The following is an 11497-nucleotide window of genomic DNA, read 5'->3' as shown; positions in this document are numbered from 1 at the left end:
CTGGGTTGCAAGGCCACCTCTGCAGCGTGAAGGGAGGAGAGGGAGGAGACCCAGGGTGTGCTGGGTCCATCTGGTCAGTGACCACCTGGCAGACCCACCCTGACAGGCTTGGGAGGCAGAGGAGGGGCGGAAGCACCTCCAGGGTCCCCTGAGCCCACACCACAGCCAGCGCGGCCTGCTCCCTCGCTGCTTCACAGTGAGAGAACGCCCTGCCCCAGGCCACCCTGCCCATCGCGGCAGCCTCTGTCCATCTGCCCTCCCCGCCACCCACCCAAGGGCTGCTCGAAAAGTCCAATTTCTTTTCTTTTCTTTTTTTTTTTTCTTTTTTATGGCCACGCCTGCAGCATATGGAAGTTCCCAGGCCTGGGGTCAAATTGGAGCTGCAGCTGTGACCTGTGCCACAGCTTGTGGCAACACTGGATCCTTAACCCACTGAGCAAGGCCAGGGATGGGACCTGCATCCTCACAGAGACAACATCAGGTCCTTAACCTGCTGAGCCACAATGGGAACTCCTGAAAAGCCCAATCTTTAACCCAAAACCTGCACGCCTGAGCCAGCGCTCTGCACACCACACACCCCATCACCGCTTCAGCATCCTGTTCTTGCCTCCTGACCCTCCCATTGGTGCGTCCAGCCCACCAGGGCCAGGCCCAGGACGCTTGCGACGTGTGCTGGGCTCCCTCTGGAAGATGCGATTAAATGAAAGGCCTTGAGATCCAGGCCCAGCCCAGATTATCGGGATGGGCCCCCTGTCACCACAAGCGTCCTCGTAAGAGGGAGGCAGTGATGTGAGACAGAGATTAGAAGACACCGCGCCCTGACTTGGAAGATGGCAGGAGCAGCCAGGAGCTGAGACATACAGGTGCCTCTAGAAAAAGCGAGGAAATAAATTGCCCCCCAGAGCTTCCAGGAGCCAGCCTGGATTTTAGCCCAACAAGATTGCAGAACTGCAAGGTGCTAAATCTGTGTTGCTTTAATTTGTGGCAACTTCTTGCAGCAGCAATAGGTTATACAGTTGCCGACCTAAAATAAGTCTTCAGTCAGACGGAGAGAGACAGAGTTTACGGTAGCAGGCTTGCCGAAGGATGCCCTCTGGGCGGAGAGTCTGGTCCCAGATAGAAGGTCAGAGAAGCAAGAAAGCAAGCAGGGCGGGAGTCTCGGCAAACCCCCGGGGAAATCTGCAAACAGACTGCAGATGATAACGATGACAAAGTTTAGGAATGAAAGCGTTTCCTAATACATGAGATTAAATTACAAACCAACCACAGCATAAGACGCAAGGGTGAGAGAGAGAGAGAGGAGGGGGCGCTGATTCACTCAGAGCCGCTGAGGAAGCACCTGGAACCTTCTCGCTTCTAGTCCGTACAACCTACAAACCATAGGAAGAAGTCAATGGACGTTTTCTCAATAATCAACGCAAGAAACAAGAGAGGAGAGGGAAACAGAGCAGCTGCAGAAATCAGAAAGCTTTTAAAGAGGGCAGATTTAACCCCTCATATCTCCGTAATTATGTTCGAGGCACGTGGACTAAGTGTCCCCATTGAGAGACCAAGATGGTCAGTCCGATTTTTTAAAATCAAGATAGACACTGTTGACGAGGGGCCCATAAAGACGATGGGCGTGTAGATGGGAAAGGACAAGGAAGGACTTACCCTGCAGGTGCACGGCAGGAGGGTGGCGCGTGGACGCCGGCGGGGGCTCCGAGTGCCGACTGCTGCCGCGCAGACCCCTCCTCCCGGGAGGCACGAGGACGTGGCCAGGTGAACTGTCAGGGTGCCTGTAGCCAACCTGCAAGTGGTCCCGAGTAAAAGGCGCCTCATCCACACGCGCCTCAGTAAAGAGAAAGCCTGTGTGGCAGTTCTGCGGACTTAGCGAATCCAGAACAGGGGTTCCTGGTGGTTCTTTTGCTTTGGCGTCTCCTGCGTTCCCATTTTGAGTGAGATGGAACCACCGTGGCCACCCTGTCTCTCCCTCTGGGTGCAGCTGTAAAAAGAAAGTAATACGAGGGTTGCCGTTTTGGTGCGGCGGCAACGACCCAGACTAGTAGCCAGGAGGATGCGGTTCAATCCCTGGCCTTACTCAGTGCTAAGGATCCGGTGTTGCCGGGAGCTGTGGTGTAGGTCACAGAGGCAGCTCGGATCTGGCGTTGCTGTGGCTTCAGTGCAGGCCAGCAACTGCAGTTCCGATTTGACCCCTAGCCTGGGAACCTCCATACACCACATGTGTGGCCCTAAAAAGCAAAAAAAAAAAAAAAAGAGAGAGAGAGAGGAGAAGGAAAAGGAAGCAGAAGAAGTGCCCTGCATGAGGCACGGAGGATGCTGAAGACAGCAAGCAACAGGCAGCTGGCGGGGAGCCAGATAGGCAGCACCACCAACCGGGTGTGGGTTCCAGGATCTTCTCCCCACAGCCCTGGCCGGGACTCCACCTGGCCCGAGAGCCAGACGTGGGGACAGGACGTGGCCAGAGAGCTCCAGGAGCAGCCCCACAGCTCTGGCTCTTGGAGGGAAAGAGCTGTTGGGAGAGCCTGGGGTAGGGGGGCGCGTGTCCCGTTTGTGGTTGGGGCGGTGAGGGTTTTCTTTCCTCCGTTCTCGCACACCTGTGCCTCTGCACAGTCCCACCTCCCACCCAGGCCACAGTCAAGGCGGCAGCAGGGTTCACAAGCGTTGCTTTAGGGAGAAGACCCTGGCCCCAGAGGGTGGGACCCGTTTGCCTTGAGAGGACAGGGAGAGAGCCAGTCAAAAATGCAGGCACAGTCACAGGGAGTGTGCAGGAGGGTGGGCGACAGAAGCCCCAGTCTTCCACCCCAGGGAGCCAGAAAGTAACTGGGACACGCTGGAGCTTAGACTGCAGAAAGTGACCCCTGAAGTTGTTGGTGACTTCTGGGCTCCATCCCAAGCTGTGTGTGCCCGGGTCCGATCCTGATTTTCACACCAAGTCTGAGAAATGCACGGTGGGACACGGCACTGTCTGAGCCCCGCACTGGCCCCTGGGCAGTGCCCACACAGGATGGACCCAGATAACACTCCAAAGCCTTTGAAAACAGAACTGACATTGAAACCACGACCCACAGAAGGCTATTTGGAATTTGCAGCCTGAACCCAAGTGGGTTGATTGCGTGCTAACAAAAATATCACCATTCTTAATGAGATTTTAAACAAAACCAGATATTCCTAACGTAATGTTCAAACATGCAGGATACAATCCAAAATGACTCCACATTTGCAGAACCAGGAAAATCCAGCCCATAAGGGAAAAGAAAATCTAATGCCATCATGCCACAAAAATCCTCAATGTATTATTAGCAGATAGAATCTGGCGATATAAGGAACAAAGAAATACCACAGCTACGTGGAGGTTATCTTAGGAAAACAAGGCTGGTTCAAAGTGCGAAAATAAATCAAGTCGATCCACCATATTCACAGGTTAAAGACGAAGCCACGTGATCGTGTCAATTCACGCAGAGAAAGCATGTGATAGAAATCAAAACTAGAAATAGGAGAAGCTGTACTAAATTTCATAAAAGACGTCTGTAAAAAGCAAAACAAGGGTTCCTGCCGTGGTACAGTACGTTAAGATCCAGGCTCGTCTCTGTGGACACTGGTTGGATCCCCAGCCCAGCACAGTGTGTTGAAGGATCTGGCATTGCTGCAGCTGCGATACGGGTCAAAGCTCTGGCTGGATTCAATTCCGGGCCTGGGAACAGCCCTATGCTGTGGGTGTGGCCACAAAAAATATAAATAAATAAAATAAACCAAACAACACTCCAGCTAACATGATAGTTAATACTGAGGGACTGGGTGCTTTGCCCTAAGGTCAGAAACAAGACAAAGATGCCCACTCTGACCACTACTATCCAGGATTGTACTGGCAGTCCTAGACAATGCAATAAAACAAGAAAAATCAATAAATGGCGTGCAGAATAGAAAGGAAGAAATGACTCTCTATTCATAGACGTTATGACAGTCTATGCAGAAAATCCCCAAAGTTTTACCAAAAAAGTCTGACTGCTAGTAAGTAAGGTTAGCAAGGCTACTCCAAGGTCAAAACAACTTCAATCCTACTTCTACTGCAAGCAAACAACTGTAAACCAAAAATTTTAAAGCAGTAAGATTTACTTTAGGAGTTCCCATCGCGGCTCAGAGGAAACGAATCTGACTAGCATCCACGAGGACACAGGTTCAACCCCTGGCCTCGCTCAGTGGGTTAAGGGTCTGGGGTCGCCACGAACTATGCTGTAGGTCACAGATGTGACTCAGATCTCTGTTGCTGTGGCTGTGGTGTAGGCTGACAACTACAGCTCCGACTGGATCCCTAGCCAGGGAAATTTCATATGCCGCGGGTGCAGCCCTAAAAAGACCAAAAAAAAAAAAAAAGATTTACTTTCGCTCCCCCCAAAATTAACTACTTCGGTATAAAACTACAAAACATGTACAGGATTTGTATTCTACAAACTGGAAAATGCTGATGAAAGGACTCCAGGCCTAATAAATGGGGAGAAAATCTTTGTTCACAAGGTGGATGGTTGGACATGGTTAAGATGTCACTTCTGCAAAACGACCTACAGATTTAATGCAAGATCCACAGAGGACACCTCTCTCCTTTCTTTTTTTTTGCTTTTTTTTTTTTTTTTTTTTTTTTTTTTTTTGCTTTTTAGGGCTACACCTGTACACCACAGCCACAGCAACACCGGATCCGAGCTGCACGCATCTGAGACCTGCGCGGCAGCTTTCAGCAATGCTGGATCCTTACACCACAGAGTGAGGCCAGGGATGGAACCCACATCCTCACGGATACTAGTCGGGTTCTTAACCAGATGAGCCACAATGGGAGCTCCATTTTTAGCTAAATTTAATGTACACTGTAAGGAAGAGGTCTGCATTGGATTAAATTATGCCCCCCCCAAAAAAATATGCTGAGGTCCCACACTCAGCAATGCCGGGTCCAGCTCAGTTCTTGTGCGTGTCCAGTTGTCCGAGCACCGCTTGAAGAGACAGTTCTTTCCCCACTGAATTGTCCAAGCACCCTTGTCAAAAACCAGCTGGTCACAAATGTAGGGTTTTTTCTGGATTCTCGACTCCGTTCCATTGGTCTCCACGTCTACTTGCATCACAGCGCTACACGCCTTGGTTACAGTAGCTGCTCATAAGTGTTGAACTTGGGAAGTCGAATCCTCCAACTATATTTTTTTGGCCATGCCCATGGCATATGGAAGTTCCTGGGCCAGGGACCAAATGCGTCCCACGGCTGCGTGATGCCAGATCCTTGACCTCCTGTGCCACAGTGGGAACTCCTTTATTCTTCTTTTTAAAGATTGTTTTGGCTTTTCTAGATCCCTTGTATTTCCATATGATTTTAGGATCAATTTTTCATTTTTTAATAAGCCATCTGAGATCTCGTTAGGTCTTGCGTTGAATCTGGAAATCAACGTGGTGACACACGTCTTTGCCACTTATTTAGACCTTCTTTAATCTCCTTCAACTGTGTTTTGTAGTTTTCAGAGCACAAGTTTGGCACTACTTTTGCTTAAATTTATTCCTTTTTTTTTTTTTTGTCTTTTTAGAGCTGCACCCATGACATATGGAGGTTCCTAGGCTAGGAGTCGAATCAGAGCTGTAGCCACGTCTGTGACCCTACACCACAGCACACGGCAACGCAGGATCCTGAACCCACTGAGCAAGGCCAGGGATCAAACCCGACCTCATGGTTCCTAGTTGGATTCATTTCCGCTGCACCACGATGGGAACGCCTCCTAAATTTATTCCTAATTTATTCTTTTTGATGCTGTTGTAAATGGAATTTTTTTTTTGTCTTTTTGCCTTTTTCTAGGGCCACTCCCACGGCATATGGAGGTTCCCAGGCTAGGGGTCAAATCGGAGCTGTAGCCACCAGCCTACGCCACAGCAGTGCGGGATCTGAGCCGCGTCTGCAACCTACACCACAGCTCACGGCAACGCCGGATCCTTAACCCACTGAGCAAGGGCAGGGACCGAACCCGCAACCTCATGGTTCCTCATCGGATTCGTTAACCACTGCGCCACGACGGGAACTCCTGGAAATGTTTTTTAACTTCATCTTTGGATTGTTCATCGCAATTGCATAGAAGTACAATGGATTTTTTTTTTTTTCCTTTTTCAGCTGCACCTGAGGTGTGTGGAAATTCCCAGCCAGAGATGGAATCTGGGGCCTCCACAGAGACAAGCGGAGCATTAACTCATTGCACCACAGCAGGAAGTCCTACATTGGATTTTTGCAACTTGATCTTGTATCTTGCAACCTTGCTCAGCTTATTTATTCGTCCCGATACTTTTTGTGGATTCCTCGGGATGTTCTATACGCAGGTTCCTGTCATCTGCAAATAGAGACAGATTTACTTCTTCCTTTCCAAACTGGATGCTTTTTTTTTTTTTTTCCCCTTGCTTAATTGCCCTGGCTGGAGCCACCAGACAATGTTGAAGAGGCAGGAGTAGACAGGCTGGGCATTCCCACAGTGCCGTGGCAGGTTAAGGAGCCAGCACTGTCTCTGCAGCGGTGTAGGTTTGGTCCCTGGCTCAGGGCAGTGGGTGAAAGGATCTGGCATTGCCGTAGCTCCAGCTCGGCTTCAATCCCTGTGGGTGTGGCCAAAAAAAAAAAAAACAAGAAAGAGGAGACTAGATACCCTTGTCTTATTCTTGGTCTCGGGGGGAAATCCTTCAGTCTTTCCCATTAATAATTAAACATCATGTAACTAACGGTGGAGTTTTGGTAGATCCTTCTCATCGGGTTGAGAGAATTCCTTTCTGTTGAGAAAACTCCTTTCTATTCCTGGTTTGTTGAGGGTGACCGAATAGCTCGACCTAAAGCGGAGAGGTGTTCAGAGAAAGGACAATATCTTCACTAAATTGGGCATCCGTATGAAGAACAAAAACCAAAAACCCTCAATCTCAACCTTACACCTCATACTAAAGTTAACTCAAAATGGACCATATACCTAAATGTAAAAATATAAACTTCCAGAATGTAACATAAAAGAAACCCTTCATGACCTTGTGCCAGTCCAAAAAAAAAAAAAAAAAAAGAGGAGTTCCCCTGGTGGCCCAGTGGTTAACGAATCGGACTAGGAACCATGAGGTTGCGGGTTCGGTCCCTGCCCTTGCTCAGTGGGTTAAGGATCCGGCGTTGCTGTGAGCTGTGGTGTAGGTCGCAGATGCGGCTCGGATCCTGCGCTGCTGTGGCTCTGGCGTAGGCCGGTGGCTACAGCTCCAATTCGACCCCTAGCCTGGGAACCTCCATATGCCGCGGGAGCGGCCCAAGAAATGGCAAAAAGACAAAAAATAAATAAATAAAATTTAAAAAAAAAGACAGCAAAACACACTCTAAAGATAAATTGATAAAATGGACTTAAAAGTCAAAAACTTCTTCTCTGTAAACGTAAAGTTTCAAGGAACAGTTAATTCCTCCCTTAACAAGTTATTGCAGAAAATAATTTCTGCAAAGTCTGTGGTGAGGCCACTGCAATCTTGATTCCAAAACATAGTAAGGAAAATACAAAGAAAAAGAAGGAGGAAATTGTAGACCTGTCTCACTTCAATCATAGATATAAGCAGATAAAGTTTATATAAAAATTCAGCTAACACCAACTGCATATTAAAAAGTTTGAGCATTATGACCAAATGGGGCTTCTCCCAGGAATGCAAGGATGGCTAAAGCTGAGAAAGGAGGCTGATGTGTTCATATAATGAAACCGATTGCAGTGAAGCAAGAGAGAAAAGCCACATGATTGTCTTGCTCAATGAGGACAGAGCACTTGATCGTGACTGCTCTAAAAACTCTACCAAAGATATCAACTTGGCGATCAAGAAGCATGATCACCAATGCGGGCTTGTAAGCATTAAAAAGACGGCCAAAATTAAGCTACAGTCATCACAGTACCTTTTTAAATTTTTTTAGGCCCACACCCACGGCATATGCAGGTTCCCAGGCTAGGGGTCAAACTGGAGCTGTGGCCGCTGGCCGACACCATGGCCACAGCCATGCCACATCCGAGCCACATCTGCAACCTACACCCCAACTCATGGCAACACCAGATCTCGAACCCACTGAGTGAGGCCAGGGATTGAACCTGCATCCTCATGGATACTCGTCAGATTTGTTTCTACCGAGCCAAGACGGGAACTCCCACAGTACCTTTTAATACCAGCAACAACGGGCAGTAAGTCTCTTCACACGGAACCCTTACTGGCTCTGCTCCTCTGCTTGAACCCTGATGAACACAGGGTGATAAAAGCAGTATCATATTGGAGTTCCCTCTGTGGTACAGTGGGATGAGAACCTGGCGGCACCGGCTCGGGTCGTCGCAGATGTACAGGTTCAATCCCTAGCCCGGTGCAGTGGACTAAAGGATCCAGTGTTGCCACAGCTTGGCTCAGATTCAATCCCTGGCCCGGGAACTTCCACGTGCTACGGGTACGGCCATAAATTTTTTTTTTTTTTCCTTTTTGGCCGTTCGGTAGCATATCGAATTCCCAAGCCAGGGATTATATCTGAGCCACAGCTGCAACCTAAGCCACAGCTGCGGCAACACCGGATCTTCAAATCTATGTTCCAGGCTGGGGATCGAACCTGCATCCCAGCACTCTGAAAATGCTGCCAAGATGCACCGCAGCGGGAACACCCATCATTGCTTTTAATTAAAAAAAAAAAAAAAGGCAGTGTGATATCGGTCCTTGAACTGACCAGTGCACAGACAGGACTGAGCACGGAGAGAGTGTCCCCACAGATGAACAAGGAAAGGATGTTTGTGCATAGACAGGGTTGGACACGGACTCACTGATGCAAGACCCGGATCCCCGCCTGGCAGCACACACAGAGGCGGACTCTGGATCCCACGAAGACCCGAACGCTGAAGAAAAACCTGGCAGGAGGACATGCAGGAGACTAGGATAGAGGACAGGGGAGCATGTCTCCAAATTTAACTGCGAAAAGCAAGAGGCAAAAACATGATGGAGTCAATCAACACAGAATTTAAATTCGCTGTTCCCCAAAGGGAAACCGTGAGCAAAATGTCGGCCAGATGACAGAACGGAGAAGACACTTCTGATGCGTAAAACCCTCGCGGGATCCATACCTCGGACGTGCGAGGAACTCTGGCCGAGCGGTTTCTGATGGTCAGCAGCCCCCAGAGACCAGTGTCTGACGGGTATGCCCAGCCAGTTACGGAAGAGGAGCCAACCAAGAAGAGCATGCAAAGATGCTCAAATTCAGAGACTAAAGAAATGCCACGTCAGCTGGGAGACCACTTCGTGCCTCTTCAACTGACACACCTGCCGAAGGCCACGCGGACTGAGAAGGTGGGACCCGGCGGGACGTGGGCTGGGCTTCCGGACTAAGCACAGGGCTCGCGGGTCTGCTCCAGGTGAACAAAGCCTTGCCCCGCAAGCCCACCCAAGGGCGGGGTCATCTGTGACGGCAGAGAGGCGGGGGCAGCCTGGGGGTCCATCTGGGGAAATGGGCAGGAAAATGTGGCAGATTTGGGGTACCTTCCCCTGGGTGGGAACGATGAGCTGCACACACGGCTCCGAGGACAGAGCTTTAAAACACAACCCAGACTGGGGACCAACCACGGACACTCGCATTAATTAGGCCCGTGCTTCCCAGACTGTGCGTTGAGACACGCAGCGGGCCAGAGAGGACTCTCAGGGGCACTATAGGGTATTTGAAATGTTTGAGGGAAACAGAACATGCCAGAGACCTTGTGAGCAACTCGACCGAGCTTAGAGTTTCAATACTGGACCCCACGGCTCTCCTTTCTGGGTCAGGACTTTGCAAAGCTGGTTTGATATGTGGATCAGGCAGCTCAGGTGGAAGGGTCCAATCTGATTCAGGTTTGAAAAGCTTCTAGAGGCGTTCCCATCGTGGAGCAGCATAAAGGAATCCAACTAGGAACCACAAGGTTGCAGGTTCGATCCCTGGCCTCGCTCAGTGGGTTAAGGATCTGATGTTGCCACAGCCGTGGTGCAGGTCGCAGAGCGACTCAGATTCAATCCCTGGCCCAGAAGCTCTCATATGCCATGGGTCCAGCAAAAAAAAAAAAAAAAAAAAAAGGAATTAAGGGTTTCTTTCTTTTTTTTCTTTACTTTTTAGGGCCGCACCTGTGGCATATTCAAGTTCCCAGGCTAGGGGTCAAATCAGAGCTACAGCCTACACCACACTCACAGCAACACCAGATCCTTAACCCACTGGGCAAGGCCAGGGATCAAACCTGCAACCTTAGGATTCCTCGTCGGATTTGTTTCCACTGTGCCATGACAGTAACTCCTCTTTTTTTCTTTTTAAATAACATTTGTCTTTGACCATTTGGGAACACGGCCGCTTCTCCATGACCACATTCAATATCCACTTCTGTTTTTTTGTTTGGTTTTCTTTTTTTTTTTGGCCACCCTGCAGCACAGTGATCACATCTGAGCCACAGCTGCACCCTCTGCTGAAGCTTGGGTAACGCTGGATCCTTAACCCACCCTGCCAGCCGGATGCTGGATCTGCCTCTCAGGGCTTCCGAAACGCTGCTGGTCCCACTGCGCCACAGCAGGAGCTCCAAGGGGTGTTTCCAATTCTCTGCTATTGGTTTGTTTGGAGGTTGTTTTTTGTTTTCTAAACTGCTACTAAGTTGTTAGTACCTACATATTTATTCAGTTCTTTGGCCTCAATAAACAGAGGTATTAGGTATTTCTTTTGACCGAGGAGGGGTATGAAGGAATTCCCGAGCCCTTCAGAGCACCGTGAAGTGGGAGAATGCAGGAACCTCTGAGCCAGGGCAATCCAGCTGCAATCGGACCTGAGCAGCGACTGGGGGGGGCGATGTCACCGCTACCTTCCTCCCCGAGGGAGACGAGCCCGGGGCCTTGTCAGGTCCCTGCCCTTGACTTGGCTTCCAGGGTCTCTGGGGGCTGCACACCTGACTCTTGGCAACCCGGAGGTCTCACAAACCAAACTAAAAAGAGGAATATGCAATTATTTCGTGGCGCAGCGGGTTGAGGGTCCGACGTTGTCACCGCAGTGGCCAGGTCGCTGCTGTGACCCAGGCTTGATCCCTGGCTGGGAACGTGCCACAGGCAAGGCCCCCCCTGCACAAAGAGGACTATTTGCAACCCACGCTCACAGCAGCATCACTGGAGATGGCCAAGAGCTGGAAGCGAGCCGAGTGTCCACTGAAGCATGAGGGGGTGAGGCTACTGAGGTCTGTCCAGAAACAGAATCGTTACCCGGCCTTAAAAAAGCGGGGCCGGAGTTCCCGTCGTGGCGCAGTGGTTAACGAATCCAACGAGGAACCATGAGGTAGCGGGTTCGGTCCCTGCCCTTGCTCAGTGGGTTAACGATCCGGCGTTGCCGTGAGCTGTGGTGTAGGTAGGTTGCAGACGCGGCTCGGATCCCGCGTTGCTGTGGCTCTGGTGTAGGCCGGTGGATACAGCTCCGATTCCACCCCTAGCCTGGGAACCTCCATATGCCGCGGGAGTGGCCCAA

General features: G+C 50.2%; 1 long non-coding RNA gene across 3 annotated transcripts; it reads right to left on the bottom strand.

The window, feature by feature from the left end:
- Positions 1-959: 959 nt before the first annotated feature.
- LOC125136236 (uncharacterized) lies at positions 960-9937 on the bottom strand. Of its 3 annotated transcripts, XR_007137134.1 has the most exons (4): positions 8808-9937; positions 8165-8240; positions 1654-1984; positions 960-1370 (listed from the first exon to the last, which is right to left on the bottom strand). It is a non-coding gene; the product is annotated as an uncharacterized LOC125136236 (long non-coding RNA). The 3 variants fall into 3 exon arrangements; XR_007137133.1 differs by lacking the exon at positions 8165-8240; XR_007137132.1 differs by lacking the exons at positions 960-1370; positions 1654-1984; positions 8165-8240 and adding exons at positions 6018-6350; positions 6657-6834.
- Positions 9938-11497: the final 1560 nt, after the last annotated feature.

The sequence above is a fragment of the Phacochoerus africanus genome, chromosome 9 (assembly GCF_016906955.1).
Source record: "Phacochoerus africanus isolate WHEZ1 chromosome 9, ROS_Pafr_v1, whole genome shotgun sequence".
NCBI classification, from domain to species: domain Eukaryota; kingdom Metazoa; phylum Chordata; class Mammalia; order Artiodactyla; family Suidae; genus Phacochoerus; species Phacochoerus africanus.
The sequence above is the reverse complement of the archived record's forward strand: the minus strand, read 5'-3'. Positions and strand labels throughout refer to the sequence as shown.